Consider the following 20,644-nt stretch of genomic DNA (forward strand, 5'->3'; position numbering starts at 1 on the left):
AGATCTACCTAAGCACTGAAATTTTAAAAACCTCAACCTCTGAATTTTCAAATTTTTAGCTTTATAGCTTTTTGAAAACATTTTAAGATTTCTTATTTGCAATAATTGTCCAGTGTTATAACCTGTAGGATCTTATAACTGTTTTCATTTAATAGGGATAGCTAAAATTTATTAACATTTAGTTACTTAGTAATGTAAGTATTATTAAGTACTTTAAAAATATTTTACAACTTATTTAATGTACTGTACATGTTAATAAGATTTAAAAACCAAGAATCTGGAATATTTTTGTTGAAATAAAAATTTCAACAAAATCATTATTGAAACCAATAATATATACAAAAGGCTATACAGCCCTTTGTCAGTTAACTATGAAATAATGTGGTTTACATGTTATTTTATAGGCTTAAATTAAAAGAGATTCAGTTTTTCCTTATATTTACCTTTCAGAATTTGATGATTCTGTTTTTTTTTTTTCAGTCACATTAGATCTTGCAATTTCCTGACATGATTCACAATACTTTACTTTTACATTCCTGGCTATTTTTATAAGACTAAACATTCTGGATAGAAGGAACTTAAGTATCCAACAAAGAAATTCTGAATACAACAAAGAAATAGGAAAACAATTTTTTAATCTCAACTAGATTAATTCTCATAATAGAAATTAGAATACTTATAATTATTAGAAAAAGTATTAGAATAATTCTCATAATAAAACTAGAATTTGTAAAAATATCAACCCATAAGGATTTCAGTGAATCAAAAATTTCTGGATCAAATTCAAGAAGTAGTTATCCAGTGATATCAATACCTCTTTTCCTTATATCTCTTTCAAATATCAGCTATAATTACAGTGGAACAAAAAACTAGTAAAATAAAACTGAATTTTAATAACAAGATGCATCCACAGGGGGTGGGAGGAGGAAAAGAAATAACTGACAGTATTTGCTACTAACAAAAGTAAAAAATTAATACTTTGGAAAAATTCACACCCACCACTGATGGTTAATTATTTCACTAATAATGGTTATTTAATATCACTAATATTAATGAATGTGATTTCTTGATATTCTATAACATAACATGTCAGCATTTGGGATATCCAAATAATTCAATGAACCAATATTCTTCAAATGACCAATGCATAATGTTACAAAATTACACATGGTAAAAAAATCCATTCAAAGTTTAAAACAGACCAATAGATTTTGATGTACAAAGTATAAAGAAATTCAATGATGCAGAGTCAGATTGTACACTGCAACAAACAAAAAGATTTCACTTGTCTAGTTCTGGTGTAGTATCAGAGGAAAATAATCACAATTATCTGAAAAGATTTAAAATACTGGGTGAAGCTGGATATTTTTCAGATATTTCTACCAAAACAACATATCACATTATACCAAATTCAGAAATATAAGAATCTAGTTTTCTTCTACTAAGACAGACATTAAAAATATATTCATGAATGAGTATAAAACAATACCATTCTTCTAAATTTCTTTTGTTTGGGAGAAATAGTTATTTTTCAGAAATAAAAAATGTTATTTGTTAACATACACTGGGTTTATTGCTATTATATTAAATCAATCAATAGCCATTTTAAAAATTTCTAACATGGTAAATACAGATTATTTTTTATAGTACAAATGGGTATATGTAAAAAGTACCTTCGGAAGTTCTGCAGTACACACCTATATGGCTATGCAAGTCATCCCTGTCTCCATCTAAACGCAACATTTTCAATGGACTTTTGAGCCTCACTCTTTAATCATATGTGGACAGTAATCAATACACTACAAGACATCTGCTAACATGAGAAAGACCAAAATAAACAAAAAAGGAACAAAGAAAGAGGTCTGAATACATGAGAGATGTTGCTGGGGACAAAAGAAAAAAATTGTACCTATATACTTACTATTATCAGAGAGGTATGTTATTGTACCTATTAAACAATAAGAAAACCTCCAAAAACAGAACAAACTGAGAATAAATGACTAAAGAGCTCTTCAAAATTATAAATATTGCAATGAAAAGAGATAAGCAAGCAAGAAAAGAAAATACCATACACTGAAAGGAGTTAATGCAGGTGATCCAATGCAGTAAAACTGACACAGAGCTCATGAGTGAGCAAGCACATGACAGTAACAAAGAAATAACAAAAGGAAACTGTCTAAAAACAGAAGTCTTCAAATGCAGGTTTGTCAAATATACCTACCATAATGAATGAAAAAAGGACAATGAGCAAACATCACGAAATTTCCAAACACTGGTATAAATATAATCATTACGGTTTCTAGAAAGAGCAAAGTAACCTAAACACCAAGAAAAAGAACAAAAATTGCTATAAGACTTATCAAAAATACTGGGTGAAAGACAGTGGAATACCACTTTAAAACTGCATAGAAAAATAGTTATCTATCCACATTAGCCGAAATACCATTTAAGTAAATATATTTTTAGAAGTGCAAAGACTGTAAAAGAAGATGCTCTGCTTCTGGGAAAGCTGGTAGAACACACAATCCAACAAACAATAAGGAAACCAAGAAAAGAAGAATTTATGCTTTAGGAAACAGAATATCCAACACCACAGAGTGACAAAGGAAAACGCATCAGGCTTAAAGAGCAACTAGTTTAAACTGGAGCAAGGATTGGAGAACTCCAGACCTCTTCAAAATTTCTCGGTGTGTAAAAACTTTGAAAAAAATATTTTCAAATATTAGAAAAATTGTACTTTTAAAAAAGCATTATATAAACGAAAATTTTTTAAATGAGCAAAAAAAAAAAGTTTTTTTTTTTTAAATTAGCTTTTAAATAGTTGGACACAATACTTTTATTTATTTTTATGTGGTGCTAAGGATGGAACAGAGCACCTTGCATATGCTAGGCAAGCGCTCTACTGCTGAGCCACAACCCCAGTTCTGCAAAAATGGATATTTTTAAAAAATTCATTTATTTATTCTAATTAAGTGTATATGATAGCAGAATGCACTTTAATTCTCTGTGCACAAATGGAGCACTTTTCATTTCTCTGGTTGTACACGATGTAGCATTGTACCCTATGTGCAGCCACACATGTACCAAAGGTAATGATGTCCGCCTCATTCCACCATCTTTCCTGCCACCATGTTCCCTCTCACCCCTCCCCACCTTTGTCCAATCACATTTCCTCCATTTACCCATGCCCTCCTGCCCATTATGGATCAGCATCCACTCATCAGAGAGAACATTCAGCCTGTGTTTTGGGGGGATTGGCTTACTACGCTTAGCATGATGTTCTCCAGCTCCACCCATTTACCTGCAAATGCCATGATTTTATTCTCTTTGAATGTCAAGTAATACTCCATTGTGTATATATACCACAATTTCTTTACCCATTCATTTATTGAAGGGCATCTAGGTTGGTTCCACAGTTTAGATATTGTGAGTTAAACTGCTATAAACATTGATGTAGCTGCATCACTATAGTATGCTGATTCTAACACCTTTGGGTATAGACCAGAAGTTGGACAGCTGGGTCAAATGGTGGTTCCATTCCAAATTTTCTGAGGAATCCTTTACTGCTTTCCATAGTGGTTGTACCAATTTGCAGTTCCACCAGCAATGTATGAGTATACCTTTTTCCCTACATTCTAGCCAACACTTATACTGCTTGTATTCTTGATAATTGCCACTCTGACTGGAAGTGAGATTAAATTTGAGAGTGGTTTTGATTTGTATTTCTCTAATTAAAACATATGTTGAACATTTTTCATGTATTTGTTAATCTTTTCAGAAGAGTCTGTTCCGTTCCTTAGCCCATTTATTATTATTATTATTATTATTATTATTATTATTATTATTATTAGTGTTTTTTGAGTTCTCTATGTGTCTTGGAAATTAGTGCTCTAACTGATGTGCATGTAGTAAACATGTTCTCCCACTCTGTGGGCTCTCTCTTCACATTATTATTTCCTTTGCTGAAAAGAAGCTTCTTAGTTTGAATCTATCCCATTTATTAATTCTTGATTTCATTTCTTGTGCTTTAGGAGTCAAGTTAAGAAAGTCAGGACCTAATTGGACATGATGAAGATTTGGGCCTAGGTTTCCTTCTATTAGGCACAGTGTCTCTAGTCTAATTCCTAGGTCCTCGATTCACTTTTGACTTTTGTAGATGATGAAAGAGAGTGGTTTAATTTCATTTAACTGCGTATGGATTTCCAGTTTCCCCAGCACCATTTGTTGAAGAGGCTATCTTTTTGCCAATGTGTTTTCAGCACCTTTGTCTAGTATGAGATAACTGTATTTATGTAGTTTGTCTCTGTGTCTTTTATTCTGTACCATTGGTCTATATATCTACTTTGATGCCAATACCATGCTGTTTTTGTTACAATATCTCTGTAGTATAGTTTAAGGTCTGGTATTAGAATGCTTCCTATTTCACTCTTCTTACTAAGGCTAGCTTTGGTATTCTGGGTCTCTTATTTTTCCAAATAAATTTTATGATTGCATTTTTCATTTCCATGAGGAATGTTCCTGGGATTTCAATTGGAAATGCATTAAATCTGTACAATGCTTTTGGTAATATGGTCATTTTGACAATATTAATTCTTCCTGTCCAAGAATATGGGAGATCTTTCCATCATCTAAGGTCTTCTTCAATTTCTTTCTTTAGTGTTCTGATGTTTTCATTGTATAGATCTTTCACCTCTTCTGTAAAATTGACTCTCAAGGTTTTTTTTTTTTGAGGCTATTGTGAATGGGGTAGTTTTCCTAATTTCTTTCTCAGCGGGTTTATCACTTATATATAAAAATGCATTTGATTTATTGGTATTGCTTTGTATCCTTCTATTTTAATGAATTCATTTATTAATTCTAGAAGTTTTCTGGTGGAGTTTTTTGAATCCTCTATGTATAGAATCATGATGTCAACAAATAGTTATAAGTTTGAGTTCTTCTTTTCCTATTTCTATTCCTTTAATTTCTTCTGTCTAACTGTTCTGGCTTGAGTTTCAAGAACTATGTTGATTAGAAGTGGTGAAAGAGGGAATCCCTATCTTGTTCCAGTTCTTAGAGGGAATGTTTCCAATTTTTCTGTTTTGAATGATGCTGACATTGGGCTCATCATAAGTAGCTTTTACAATATTGAGGTATGTTCCTAATACCCCTAGTTGTTCTAGTGTTTTAAACATGAAAGGATGTTGTATTTTGTCAAATGCATTTTCTGCATCTGTTGAAATGATCATATGATTTTTATCTTTAAGTCTATTGATGTGATAAATCATGTTTATTGAGTTCCATATGTTGAACCCAGCTTGCATACCTGGGATGAATCCCACTTGATTATGGTGCACTATCTTTTTAATATATTTTTGAATGCGATTTGCCAGAATTTTATTAATTTTTATATCTATGTTCCAGGGACATTGGTCTGAAGTTTTCTTTCCTTGATGGGTCTTTGTTTGCCTTAGGTATCAGGGTGATACTAGCCTCATAGAATGAGTTTGGAAGGAGTTTTCTATTTCATGGAATAATTTGAGGTGGATTGGTATTAATTCTTCTTTGTAGGTCTTGTAAAACTCGGATGAGAATTCATCTGGTTCTGGGCTTTTCTTTGTTGGTAGATTTTGATGGCATCTACTATTTCATTTTCAAAATTGATCTATTTGTGTATGTCCTCATAATTTAGTTTGGAAAGATCATATGTCTCTATAAATTTGTTGATGTCTTCAAGATTTTCTATTTTCTTGAAGTATAAATTTTCAAAATAGTTTTCAATTACCTTCTGTATTTCAAAAGTATCTTGTGATATTTTCCATTTTATCAAGAATTTTAGTAATTTTGAGTGTTCTCCTTTTTTGTTACGGTGGCTAAGGTTTATCAATTTTAGTTTTTCAAAGAACCAGATTTTTGTTGTCATTTTTGTCAATTTCATTGATTTCAGCTCTGACTTTATTTCCTGTCTTCTACTTTTGCTGTTGATTTGTTCTTCTTTTTCTAGAGCTTTGCATATTAACTTCTTATTGATTTTATGAATGAGCTCAATGCAATGAACTTTCCTCTTTGTAGTGTCCCAGAAATTTTGGCATATTGTATCAGAGTTCTCATTTACCTCTAAATTTTTTTTGAGGATGTCTTCTGCTATCCATGCATCATTCAATAGTGTATTATTTAGTCTCCAGGTATTGAAGTAGTTTCTATATTTCACTTTATCATTGATTTCTAATTTCATTTCATTATGGTCTGGTAGAATGCAGGGTAGTATTTCTTTTTCTTTCTTTCTTTCTTTCTTTTTTTTTTTGTATTTGCTAAGAGTTGCTTTGTAGCATACCATATGGTCTATTTTAGAGAAGGATTCATGTGCTGCTAAGAAAAAACTATGTTCACTCATTGATTGATGAAATACTCTATATATGTCTGTTAAATCTAAATTATTGATTATATTATTGAGTTCTATAGTTTCATTTAGTTCTATAGTTTCTTTGTTTAGTTTTGTTTGGAAGATCTATCTAGTGATGAGAAAGGTGTGTTAAAAGTCACTCAGTAATATTGTGCTGGGTTCTATTTGATTCTTGAAATTTAGAAGGGTTTGTTTGATATATGTAGATGCTCCATTGTTTGGGGCATAAATATGCTTGTTATGTCTTGTTGATATATGATTCCTTTAAGCAGAATGAAATTTCCTTCTTTATCCCTTCTGACTAACTTTGGTTTAAAGGCCACTTTATCTGATATGAGGATATATACCCCTGCCTGTTTCCACAGTTCATATGAGGAGAATGTTTTTTTCAATCCTTTCACATTTGATCTGTGGATATCTTTTCGAAATAAAATGAGTCTGTTAAAGGCAGCATATTGTTGGGTCTTTTTTTTCCAATCTACTAGTCTATGTGTTTTAGTTGATGAGTTTTTGCTACTAACATTCAAAGTCATTATTGAAATATGGTTTGTATTCCCAGTCATTATGGTTTGTTTTTGGTTTTGTATTTGACTTGGTTTCTCCTTTGATTGTTTTTTCCTTCAGTGTAGTTACTTCCTTTGCTGATTTTAATTTCCTTATTATGGAATATTTTGCTGAGAATATCTTGTAGTGCAGGTTTTCTCATTGTAAATTCTTTTAACTTTTGTTTATCATGGAAGGTTTTTATTTCATCATCAAATCTGGAGCTGAATTTTGCTGGATATAACATTCTTGATTGGCACCCATTTTCTTTCAGAGGTTGGTATATGTTGTTCCAGGATCTCCTAGCTTTGTGGGTCTAGGTTGAGAAACCTGCTGAGATACGAATTGATTTTCTCCTTTACATAATCTGGAACTTTTCTCTTGTGGCTTTCAAAATTCTATCTTTATTCTGTATGCTAGGCATTTTCATTATAATGTGTCTTTGTGTGGATCTGTTGTAATGTTGTAGATTTGGTATCCTATAAGCCTTTTGTATTTGATTTCCCAATTCATTCTTCATGTTTGGAAAATTTTCTGTTACTATTCATTGAGAGCATACATTCCTTTGGTTTGTATCTCTGTACCTTCTTCTAATCCAATAAATCTTATATTTGGTCTTTTGATGCTATCCCATAATTCCTGGAGGTTCTGTTTATGGTTTCTTACCATCTTCACTGTGTGGTCAACTTTATTTTCAAGATTATATATTTTGTCTTCATTGTCTGAGGTTCTGTCTTTTAAATGATATAGTCTACTGGTGATGTTTTCTATTGAATTTTATTTGGTTTATTTTTTCCTTCATTTCAAGGTCCCCCGCCTCCTGCAAATCTATCTTTTGCTACTTGTATTTGCTCTTTGTTGGAGTGATGGATTGTCACCTGTATTTGCTCTTATTTCATTGTTTGATATGTAGATCATTTTAATTATGTACATTCTGACATATTTCTAACATTTCATCTACTCTACTGAAAACGGATTCTATTATTGTATCATCTTGGTTTGTTTGGGGCACCCTTTTCCTTTGTCTTTTCATTTTTCCATGTGTCTTCTCCTCTAGTAGTGCAAATCTGAGGTGTTATAGTTTCTATCCTATAATCTTACAGTGTCCCTGCAAGTTTCTGGTGTCTTGCCTTTAATGGGGAGATGGATATTAACAGCACCCAATGCAAATGATATACAGCTTTAAACCAAATAGTTTCTGTTTAGATGATTACAGTTTTATCACAATAAAATAAATGATGTGTTCAATTAATATCTGCAATATAGACAGGTTTGCAAAAGAGTCTACAGTTTCTATTGGTGGACAGAGACAGAAATGGGGTTGGGGGTGTAGGGTATGTAAGGTAAGAGGTGAGAATATAAAAGTATTAGATCATAGGAGTGAACATGAATCAAAAGAAGTTGGCTTTTAATAGGAGAAAAGAAAGAGGCAACCCTGCTCAAGGCTCTCTCCTGTCTGCAACAAGATGGTGGCTATTAGCACACCTAACAGGGATACTTCTGGCATAACCAAGCTTGATGAACTTGATGATAAGTCTTCCAGGTGCTGACTGTTGTCCCTAGATGGCAGTCACCACATTGTAGTTGGCAGCAGTGATAGCATCAAACCTGTAAGTACCTTGGTGTTGAGCTTTCAGTCAATGGCTGGTGTCCCAAGACAGATACTACTACAACTAAAGATAGTAGCAGTAGTAACAGAGGTAACTCAGAATGGCAGTGGGGGTGTCCCAAGATGGAGGCAACCACTTTCAGAGGTGGGCTGAAAGGGTGGGACTTACAATGACTTTGGGCTGCCTGGTAAGAGATACAGTGCTGTGGCATGCAGTGCTGTGGTGGGAAGCTGCTGCCAGTCCCTTTCTGTTGTTCCAAGGTGGAGGCTAGTATGTGGGGAGAGCTTTGGTGATGGCTGCAGTGTCCCAAGATTGAGGTGGGCCTAGGGAGCCATTCATTGGATAAATGGGGTGCAACAGCCTGGTTGTCTGCTCCATGCAGTGGTGGTCCTGGGCCTGGGCCCCTGTGCAGGTCATTGGGTCAGGGAGTGTGGTCCTGGGCCTGGGTCCCTGCGTGGTTCACTGGGGAAAGTCCTGGGCCTGGACTCTTGCATGGGTCTGAGGGGCAGTCCTAGGCCTGGGCTTGGACTTTTCCACAGGTCACTGGGGGCCAGCCTGGACTGATGGGGGCCAGGATACATATTTTTTTAACACCAGAAAAATAATAAATATAGGGAAGGAAAGGATCATAGTACACTTACTGATCCAGCATACGTAACAGTATTAAAAACTGTGATGTAACTACGCTGGGATCAGTGCTGTGTCAAGCCACACATGGGTCTGAGGAGGAAGAAAAAAATGCATATCTCTATATACAAGTTTTTGTGTATTTAATATTATTTCTCAGAACATTAGTCTACGAATAATGAAAAACTGAAAAGTTCCTGAATTGAAACCCAAAACTGCCGCAGTCTCTGGCTGGGCACAAATCACGAGTCACCACACAGCTTGTAGATTCAAACAGCAATTCTTTATTCCCGAACTCACACCGGGCCGTCTACAAACACGTTCTGGGGGAATCCATGTTCCCTGCCCAAATCCACCACTCTCTGCCCAAATCCACTCTCTGCCCAAATCCACTACTCCTGGGCTTCTGTCTCCCAAAATATACTGTCTGACCCTAAGAACTCAAGAGGAACTCAGCAGCAGGATACGCCCTATTCTAAAGGGGGAACACCCAATCTCCTATTATGCTAAACCAGGAACACCCTAAACATGGATCCGTCCTGGTCCTTGAGCAAGGTCACCTTACATGCAATGTCCTGCAAAATGTCCTATTTCCATGAGTCCTTCCACTAAAGAAACATGGGGGTACGCTGGCAAGGAAATTGTCATACCTACTTGGCTGATGGCTCCCAGCACAAAACATTAGCTTAAGTTAAATATTCTAATCAAATCAGGATTTATTATCATTTAACTTTCTTGGCCTCATCGAAAGTAAACATATCAATAAATATTTTCAAAATCTAAGTTTTCTCTTGTTGCAAATGAGCAAACTTCCATGTTTGACAATTTCTCTTGACCAATGGACAATTTTGAAAATTTTTAACATTGTTAATTTACTGACATTTCTTTTGCAAGATGCAACTATGGATACAACTGTTAAAATCTCAGAATACCATTTGAAAATCTGTATTAGACTGCACTAAGCCCAATGTTGTTTTAAAACATTATGTCAGTTGTATATTACAAATCATTGATATGGTATATTGCTTTAAACTATTTCAGATCAAACCTCAACAGAGATTAAATTATCAAAAAATTTAAGTGCCAAATCAGTGGTTCTTTTATGTAAATTGTATATAGTTACAGCAAACAACTATTCTCTAATTTAAAAATTTGAAAGCGGGGCTGGGGATGTGGCTCAAGTAGTAGTGCACTCATCTGGCATGTGTGAGGCACTAGCTTCAAGCCTCAGCATCCCATAAAAATAAAATAAAGACATTGTGTCTACCTAAAAGCTAAAAAGCAAATATTAAAAAAAATAAAAATTTGAAATCTAAAGAACACTTCATTTTTCATGTCTATTTCAAATATAAAATCAGGCATGTGACTATATGGTTGTCTTCTTCCTCCCTTACCACTCCACGAGTGTCCTACCAGAAGCTGCGGGTTTGGTCAAGGGTATACACATAGCTGTGCTAAAATCTTTCAAACAAGTTCTCAAAACATTGGTAATCTTAATTTCTATTTAATAAATACTTTCCTCATAACTACTGATATTCTCATGCAGTGATTCATGTATTTCAACTTCTTAACTTTTTCATTTATTTTAAAAGTTGTAAAGAATGTTCATCTGTGGCTAATGTTTTGCATTTATTGACTATACTTTCAAAATTGCTTTCTGTCATTTGTTGTAAGCAGAGAGAGACAGCCTTTCATGAAATGTGCAGTTTTATGTACACTCATTGTATTTTCACTAGAGAGCTTCAAATTATTCCATTTGATTCAAATTTCATACTGTAAAGATAGTTTGCATGGTATTTTATAATCAAGATGCTTTTGGGCTGGGGCTTGGGCTCAGTAGTTGAACTCAGGAGCACTCAACCACTGAGCCACACCCCCAGCCCTATTTTATATTTTATTTAGATACAGGGAATCTCTGAATTGCCCTAGCCTTGTTAAGTTGCTGAGGCTGGCTTTGAACTTGGGATCCTCCTGCCTCAGCCTCCCAAGCCACTGGGATTATAGGTGTGAGGCACCATGCCCAGCAAATATCATCTCTTTCTAATTAATTAATAATTTCATAAACCAGATAATATCTAGATTTTTTTAAGTTTTATTGGGATAAAATTTTCTAATTATTTCTTTTGTGTCAATCAAATCAACAAAACTTTATTTTTTGTCATGACATTATTCTTAATGTAAACATAACTAATAATCAGATACATTTATTTATGATTGATTACATAAATAAAGTATTTTCCTTTTATTTTCAATAGTATTTCAGATTTAACATAATTTTCTAATAGCATTATAAATGTTTTGAATTTTCTTAGACAAATAAGACATATTCCTTTGTATGATTATGCATATCATTACAATATGTCTTATAAAAGTTCAAATAAATTAGAAATAGTCTTACATCAGACTTTCAATAATTTCTTGTGTACTCTTAAGAGGCAAACTGTTTTTGCATAAAATATATATCTAGAACCACTCACAAATATTTTAACATATTCTATAAGGCATCATCTATTATCAGTTTAAATATATTTTTTAAAAATCTTCAATTTAGTGACTTGGGAGGCTTAGGCAAGAGGATTGTGAGTTCAAAGCCAGCCTCATCAACTTAGCAAGGCTCTATGCAACTCAAGGAGACCCTGTCTCTAATAAAATACAAAAAGGGGCTAGGCATGTGGCTCAGTATTAAGTGCTCCTGGGTTGAATTCCTGGGACCAATGGAGGGGGGAAAAAAAGTATGAATGAAAACGCAATAAAGCAAGAAGTTTTAAGTATACATGAGGAGATCATGATAATGAATTCACTAATGGAACACTTTTAAAAGATTAATCTTCTGCAAATCTTTGCCCATTTTAAACAGATTTTCAAAATCTAAATCATGAGCTTAGCTAGATCCACACTCTTTTAAAATCACTTTTATTTTGGTCACAATGAAGAATTAAAGTTTACTTCAAAATTATTTTTTTTTTCTTTTTTTCTTTTTTTTTTGGTACTGGGAATTGAACCCTCAGGTGTTTCCACTGAGCTACATCCCCATCCCTTTTTATTTTTTAGTTTGAGAAAGAGTCTGACTACTTTGCTTGAGAGTCCTGTTAAGGTTGTTGAGACTGTCCTTAAATTTGTAATCCTCCTGCTTCAGCCTCCTGAGTTGCTGGTATTACAGGTGTGTACCACAACATTCAGTCAGTGTTTTCTTTTCCTTGTGCAACTAGTATGTTCTCAAGCTTTTGAAATTTCTAACATATCATTTTCTTTCTTTTTTATAATTCAAAGAAAATTCTTAATTGTAACTCTGAATTTCATAGTAATTTTGTCTAAGGGTTTTAATGTTAAGAACTTCATCATTTTTAGTAGATAAACACTGTTTTTCTAGACAGACCTGTTACTGCCCTTGTAGTTTTGATCAATTTCTTCACACATTTTCTTCTGAACATTGTACCACTTGGCTTTTTAGATACAATATTTGTTTGAGGGAAAAAATTAATGTGCATTGAAAATGTTTATTTTTAACTAACTCATTTAGCTAAATATATTTAATTTATATAATGAGAGTCAGTTTATGAGTGAGACAAATCATAAAAGAGAACATTACCCTACTCCCTACCACCTTATATTGGCTAGCAAACACTAAGTAACAAGCACCAGCAGTACTGTTGGAAGAAATGCAAGAGTGTAGATAACGACACTCCTGGAGGCTCAGTCTCAAGTGAAAGTCAAAAGCTGAGTATGGAGCAAGAACACTGAGAAGAAAATCCCCATCCTCAACATAAGGAATTACTACAGGAATTGAACCTGTAGTTGTCTTGAGGTAATCATAGCAATGAGAAAACCAAAATTCAGGTGAACGCCTTCCTAGACAACTGCAAACTCTACACTAAAGGCCTAACATAAGAAAAGGTATGCACATTTCCACATACAAATACTCTTTACCCCAGTCTCACACATAGTGTCTGGCTTTCCACCAAACATGATACAACATACAGAAAAGCAAGGTGAAAAAAACCTCTAAGAACACAAAGGTAGACATGATCCAGATTCTAGAATTATTAGACATAAAATTTTAAATTACTACAGTTAATATGTTAAATGCTTTAGTAGAAGAAGGGTCAATATGCATAATCAGGATAGGATTTTCAATAAAGGGTCAGAAATTCTAAGAATCAAATCAAGTCCTAGAAATAATAAACAAATTTATCATTATAGAAGTTAAAAATGCCTTTGATGGACTCATCTGTATACCTGGCACAAATAAAAAAATGAATCAGTAAATCTGAAGATTAAAAAAAAAAAGAGTCAGTTGGGGAGTGGAAATTAAAACCAGGCACTTAAGAACAGTGCTAACATTAAATGGTTTAACATTTGTGAAATTGAAACTCCTGAAGTAGTAGATAAGAGTTGGTTCAGAAAATACAAATTAGGATAAATGCCAAAAACAGTTAAAGACACAAATAGATAAACATATAAAAAAGCAAACAAACAAAACAGACTTAAGACATGTCATGTTCATACTGGTTGATAAAACTTAATCTTGAGAGTATGCAAAGAAAAATCACATATTACAAAAAGATACAGACAATAATTATAGAAAGACATCACATCAGAAAATATGCAAGCTAGAAGACAATAACATTATTTAAACCAACTGTTTGAAAGAAAAAACAAAGACAAAATTGGAAATTCTGTACCTACCATAAAATATCTTTCCAAATGAAAAAAGATTTGATTAAACAAAAAGCCTTGGAAGAATTAACTGCCAGCAGGCCCGCAACATAAGATATAGCAAGTAAAGGGAATATGACAGAAATGGAGAGCAACATCAAGAAATGAAAAGATCTGGAAATGTCCCAGAATATAAAATCATTTGAAACTACTAATTTTCCAGTGTGCCAAGTGATTGACGTTTTAATTATTTCAGGATTTTTACTTCATAAATTCATATCTATTACACAATAGTAAACTAACATTATGCAAGTGAAATACATGTTTGTCAAAATGAAAAAACCTTAACATTTTACTTAAAATTAGGTATTTTTATAAGATGAAAATTTTTAAATCTATTTTTCCTATTACATGCCAATATTGTTGCTGACATATGCATTTTGAAATTTAATTTTTTTTAAAAATCACACCAACAATATTTTCAAAAGTCTAAACCATTAAGGAAAAAAAACGAAACAAACTTTACCTTAGACACAGATTCTTGTTCCTTAATGGGCACTTCATTTTTTAATCTTGAAAACAAAATAAATACTCATTATTTTATACTTAAAATGATGAAATATGAAAGATTTTGCATGATTATAATAATTAAAATGTAAATCTAAACCAATGTATATTTTATGACATAATAGTAAATTGGACCTCATATCAAGGTAAAAGTAAAATGCAGGCTATTAAACAAAAGATTTATTAAATGGTTAAAAATCAATAAAGACATGTATTTCTCTATCAAAAAGCAAGAGCATTTAAGGAATGTACTCTTTGCTAAATACAATTTAAAAGACATAAAGAATTACTCCTTAAAAAGAAAAAGCAGGATATATATACATATATGTATACATATACACACACACATATAAAATATACATTAATATTTATTATAATAGGACTTAGAAGTGAAAAGAAACTTTTTCTATAATGAAATTCCATAATAATGTCACTTCAACATGTATTACAATTAAGTTACTCTAGAAGCAGTAACATCTCAGAAATAATCTAGAATTTTGAAGACTATATTCTTAAAAACCTCCATAAACACTACTCAACAATTAACTATACTTTATAAACCTCCTGACTCCTAAACAATGCTTATTATAACTTATTAACAATATTAACAAAGGTATATACCATCTAGAAAAATCTTGTAAAATAATCAACAATGTAACAGATAGCTTTTCTAAATGACCTTTGTTTCATAAACTGATGACTAAAAAAATTATTTGGAGAATTTAGGCATCAAAAAATATTGATATTATATACTAAATTCAATTTTAATGCACATAAGTATGTCAGCCAACCTGACCTGAAATGTCATTAATCAAGAGTTAATTGATGAAGGCTCAGTAACTATAAGAAATAGTATATTTAATACAAGCAATAACTACACTGACTTTTAAATTTCATGGACAAAAATGAAGATATCTAATAGGACAAAAATGTCATCTCTTAAAATGTTCTCTCATGGCTAGTCAATGACAAAGAGTCTTCCTCTTTATGAAGTGCCTATGCATTTTTAAAATTAGGAATATAGGGGCTGGGTTGTAGCTCAGTTGTAGAGCACTTGCTTAGCAAGCATGAGGCACTGGGTTCGATCCTCAGCACCACATAAAAGTAGAAATGAAATCAAGGTATCTTGTCCATCTATAACTAAAAATTTTTTTTAAAAAAAAGTTAGGGCTATAAAAGGAAAGAATGTATAGTTCAGTGGTAGAGAATGTGCTCAGTATGCACAAAGCACTGGGTTCAATATCTAGCACCACTAAAATAACAATGATGGTGCTGATGACAAAGTGGCTATGGCCTTTTTTTGCATACTATTATAATTGGTAGTACATTACAATAAGTTAAAATTAATTTGTTAAACAAGTTGAACTGAATAAAACTTGAACAAAAGATTGATCAGATACGTTTGAGGTTAAAGACTGTGTGATTATCTCTATTATCTAAACAATATAAATAAAGATGAGTCTGTATAAAGAATATATATCTTCATTGTTTTAATGGAGCATATGGATAAATAATTGTTTTAAGAATAACATGTTTAATGAAAAAACATTGTTAGTCTAAACATAGATATTATATTAATGAAGCACTGAAATAAATTTATCCATTACAACTTATTTTTATTTCTAAGCATTTGATCATTTTAAATTCAATTTGAAAACACTAAAACAAATGGGCCAGAAAACACCTAAAAATATAAAATATTTTGGGGGCTGGGTAGAGTGCTTGCCTAGCATGTATGAGGCCCTCAGTTTGATCCCCAGCAAAACACACAGTTATTTTCTTTTCAGCTTACTATTGAAATGCTATCAAAGATCTTATACTCTTAAAAATTACCATGCTAATAATTTTTGATATGGGTATTATAATAAGTTAGTTTTATGTAGCAATTAAAAATAAAAGTCATTAAGCATGTTTAACTGGTATTGCTTGCATTTCCACTGGGGAAACTGAGTCCTCTGAGTATCACTGCAATGGAGGTTAGTGATGTAAATTGTTATAATTCTCCATTTTACTAAGAAACTGGTAGATGAGATCATGTTAAGTTATTGGAATAATTAATATTAAGATGTCTATGATGGGCTGGGGTTAGGCACTGGGTTTGATCCTCAGCACTACATAAAAATAAAATAAAGGTGTCCACCTTCAACTATAAATAAATAAATAAATAAATAAATAAATAAATATTTTTAAAAAGATGTCTATGACCCCAAATATTGTTTTGTGCCTTTTACTATAAAATAATTCTCTTCTTAAGGGACAGGCTTATAACAACCAGTGAAAGCATTTAGAAAAATAACTCTAATATCAATTAGAAATGTACTTTATAAATTTCATCATAAATTTATAACTAAAATTTTATAACTACAGACGCATACTCAAAGGTTAATAAGTTCTAACATAACTACTGATATATTATTAACATTTCAGGAAAGAAAAAATTTTTCATACCTGTAATTCTTATTCATTAAAGATACTTACTGAAATAATCATCATTTGAGATATTCAACTGCTTTAGAGAAGACAGTCAAATTTGCTAAGCTCAAAGTTCTGAGCTAATGACCTGCCTTTAAGTAATTACACTTTTCACCTGTAAATGTAGTTTTTTAATAGAAAAATATAGTGTAGTATTTAGGACATCTGAGTTCAATGCAAAGAGAACAGAAAGACTGGTGATCAATTTCAACATCATTAGCAAAAAAAATTGAAAGTATGTAAGTTTTCTTCTCTATAGAAACCTGTTTAAATATATTTGTTTTTAAATAATAATCCCTTTTCTGTAAAGTCCTAAATGAAGTAAATGGTTTCCTGTATTTTTCTGCAGGTCACAGGAACAACATAAGGCTACATATAAAAGGAATATTCTGAATCAATGACACTAGTAATGTTCTTTTGAGGCTTCATTCACACTATAAACATACCACAGGATGGGGAGATAAGCTGTAAGGAGGGAAATATTCATTCATCCATAAACTCAGGCCAATAATAGCATTTATCTCAGAAATTGGCGTGAATTAAATGAGTAAATGAACATCAAATACTTGGAAGACTATAGGGCACATTGTATGTGATCAATAAATGTTACCTATTATTATTTCCAATCTTCCTGCTCAAGACTTGCTTGAGAGTGCACAACACAGGCCACTTTTACTCCCTAAATTATCTCCACTGTTTTGATTCTTCTGCCAAGCTTCCACACTACTCTTAAACACAATATATTCGATACTTCTTTTGATTTTTTGTCTGGGATCAGACTTATTTGTTCTAGTATGAAATGATCTAACTATTTCTGAACACCTGGTTTTGAGCTATCATCTAAAGTTAGGGAAGAAAGCAGAAAAATCATTCTAGATAGAAGACAGAACTAGAGAAAGACAGACAAGCAAACAAAGAAAACAAAATATCTGCATGTGAAAATGTAAAGGAAGAAAAAGACCACTGATGTAGGCAGAATTAATGAAACAGTAGGAATCTATTGTGTTATGTGGTTTTGTTGGCAAAACTGAATTATACCCTAGACATTTCATTTATAATCTATAAACTACCCTCAAGACCAGGAGACCAAAAAATTTTTTTTTAATGGCAGTAACTACAGAATCACTAGCCAAAGCTGGTATGGTTTGTTCTAAATGATGAAGTACACAACAGTTTCATTTATCTTTGCATTTCACTGTTTCTCCCATTCTTTCATGCTAATCAGATATCAAAGGCATTAGTCCCAACTGCCAGGAACCACTGTTATTAGTATTATTATTTTATATCAGGGAGTGAACCCAGTGGCACTTAACCTTGAGCCACATCCCCAGGGTCTTGCTAAGTTGCTTAGGGCCTCAATATACTGCTGAGACAGACCTTGAACTCTTGATCCTCCTGTCTCAGCCTTCCCAGGTCCTGGGATTACAGGCATTAAATATGTCACCATGCCTGGCCAAGAAAACCACCATATCTTCATGCACAGCTCTTATCTACTGACTAGCAACTTCATATGAGGAACAAATGTGTTATATCCACCTTGAAAAGAAAAAACTATCTTCCAGTTCCCAAAAATTTGATTTATTAATGACTGTGAGAGAATCTAGGGAAAAGAATCTCTCATACCTCCAACCCCAGTCACATTTCAAGTTAAAGAAAGATACCCAAACTCATAGATCAGAGTGGTTTGGTGTTTTTCCTCCTTCTCCTCTTCCTTCTTCTAACTTAAATATATGAAGACATTTTGACCATTTTGAACACTTAAGATTCTATAACTTGGGTTAAACAATGATTCTTCCAAGTTCAGAAATTAAGAAAAACAATGGTGTAAGCCCTTATTCTTTGATGTTCATAGACTCAATGTGAGTAAATATTTTTAACAGAAATTTTGATATAGTTTCAAATGTAAGAAAAATATTGTCATTCTACCCCTAGAAGAGTTTACTTATTGCTTGCATATGTGAAAAACAATTAATGACTTAACAGTTTAGTTGCGAGTGGTATAATAAAATAATATTTCACTTTTAAGAACAGGTTCTGATTCCTTCTGGGATAGTATTTCACAAAAATTATAGCTATTCAATATATATAATTATAATGGTTTAAATGATTATGAAATCAGCTGGCTATGTGGCCCTGTGAAGATATGAACTTCATGTCTACATTTTTGATTCTCCTATTGTATAATTACCATAGTGAATGACATCAATCATGTCTTTTATTCATGTGTTCATTTCCAACAACTGACACAGAGTCTTGCACATTGAAGGCAGGACATCAATGTCCAGTGTAATGACTTGTGAAAAGATTTATCTATATTATACTATGAAAAGAGCAACGTGCTAAGGATGAAACCCAATATTTCTCTTGCAATTCTTTAGCTTTAAGGAAAGTCAGAATTCTGTTTCTATTTCTTCTTAGTACATTTAAATTAGAGGGAATTTAACAAAGTGTATACATAGATTTAATCTTTAAAGCACACTGTGCATCTCTTAAATCTTCAAAGATTACTATCAACTTCATTTCACAGATGAAGTGAGGCAACTTGACCACAAAGTTGGTCAGAAAGTGCTAGGACTGATATTTTACCTTTAGTCAATACACTGCATTTTGCTTAGACAAACCTGGAAGTCACTTGAAGAACTAAATTAATTTTTAAAACCACTTCCAAGTGTGCTTTTTAGGATATCTGATTCAGTCAATAAGAAAGATAACTCATTAAGTAGCCTAATTTTCCAAATTTCAGTTATTGTGCATTTACCACAGACTCTTACACTCTAAAAATGTTCTAGAGGGGAATTACCCTTTTATTCTCACTTTTTGTCAAGAAAAAGTATCTTACAAAACTTTACTTCTATTCTGTGTTACAACTGATCTACACAGGTAGGTACGCTGGAAAAGAGGAAAAATGGAGATTTGGGAAACAGAAAAGAGCAATTTCATGACTAAGTTCAATAATATCTCTAACATTTAAGAGAGGCATTGTTGAAAAATCATTTCAAAGTTCTGCAAAAGAAATAGCTATGTGACTACTGCTAACTAGAAGAACTATACACTCTTATAAAATTAACAGCCAAGATTTATGGACATAAATACTTGGTAATAATAAAATTTTCTGCAAAAAAAAATGATTCTGTAAGTTAAAAAAGCATGATTTCCTTCTAAACAGGATTCTGTACCAGTTTTCAAAAAGGCAGTGTTTTTTCCCAGTCTTTAGACAGAAAAAGCCAGAGTTACTCTCATTCTACATTAGAAAATTTGTACACAAGATTTGATTAAAGCACTGTGATGAGATGTCATCCACCAAGCAGTCTGGAGGAAAGTACTGCTTGAGTCAAAATTACAGATAACCACAATGCCAATGTACTGCCACTGAAACTCCATGATGATAAGATTCTATAGATTCTAGGATCCCCTGCCATCAGGAAGTGGCAGTACTCACAATAGTAACAGGATTCAGAGCAGGAAAGCTGGAGTAGGAGCAGTGACAACAGTGAGTGTGGGCTTTCTTCCAGGTCAGTAACAAGTAATTTAGAATCAATAGTTAACCGAATTACTTAAACTGGTAATTTAACTAATTAATTTCCATGCATTATTTCTTAAAGCCAACCTAAAAAGAATTATTGCTTATCTTTCAGTGATGAGGAATCTGACTTGAAGGTTAATAATTTACTCAAAGTTATAGAGCTAGTTAGATATAAAACTAGGATTTAAACCTCAGTCTATCTTATTTCAAGGCTACATTTCTTTCACAATACCAGACTTCACAGTGAGTTGTATGGACAGTTTC

The 20,644-nt window shown here is 32.6% G+C and overlaps 1 pseudogene; it reads right to left on the reverse strand.

The window, feature by feature from the left end:
* LOC143388626 (zinc finger protein 280D-like) overlaps positions 1 to 20,644 on the reverse strand; it is a 93,058-nt pseudogene that overhangs the window by 2,128 nt on the left and 70,286 nt on the right.

The sequence above is a fragment of the Callospermophilus lateralis genome, unplaced genomic scaffold, assembly GCF_048772815.1.
Source record: "Callospermophilus lateralis isolate mCalLat2 unplaced genomic scaffold, mCalLat2.hap1 Scaffold_121, whole genome shotgun sequence".
Taxonomy (NCBI): domain Eukaryota; kingdom Metazoa; phylum Chordata; class Mammalia; order Rodentia; family Sciuridae; genus Callospermophilus; species Callospermophilus lateralis.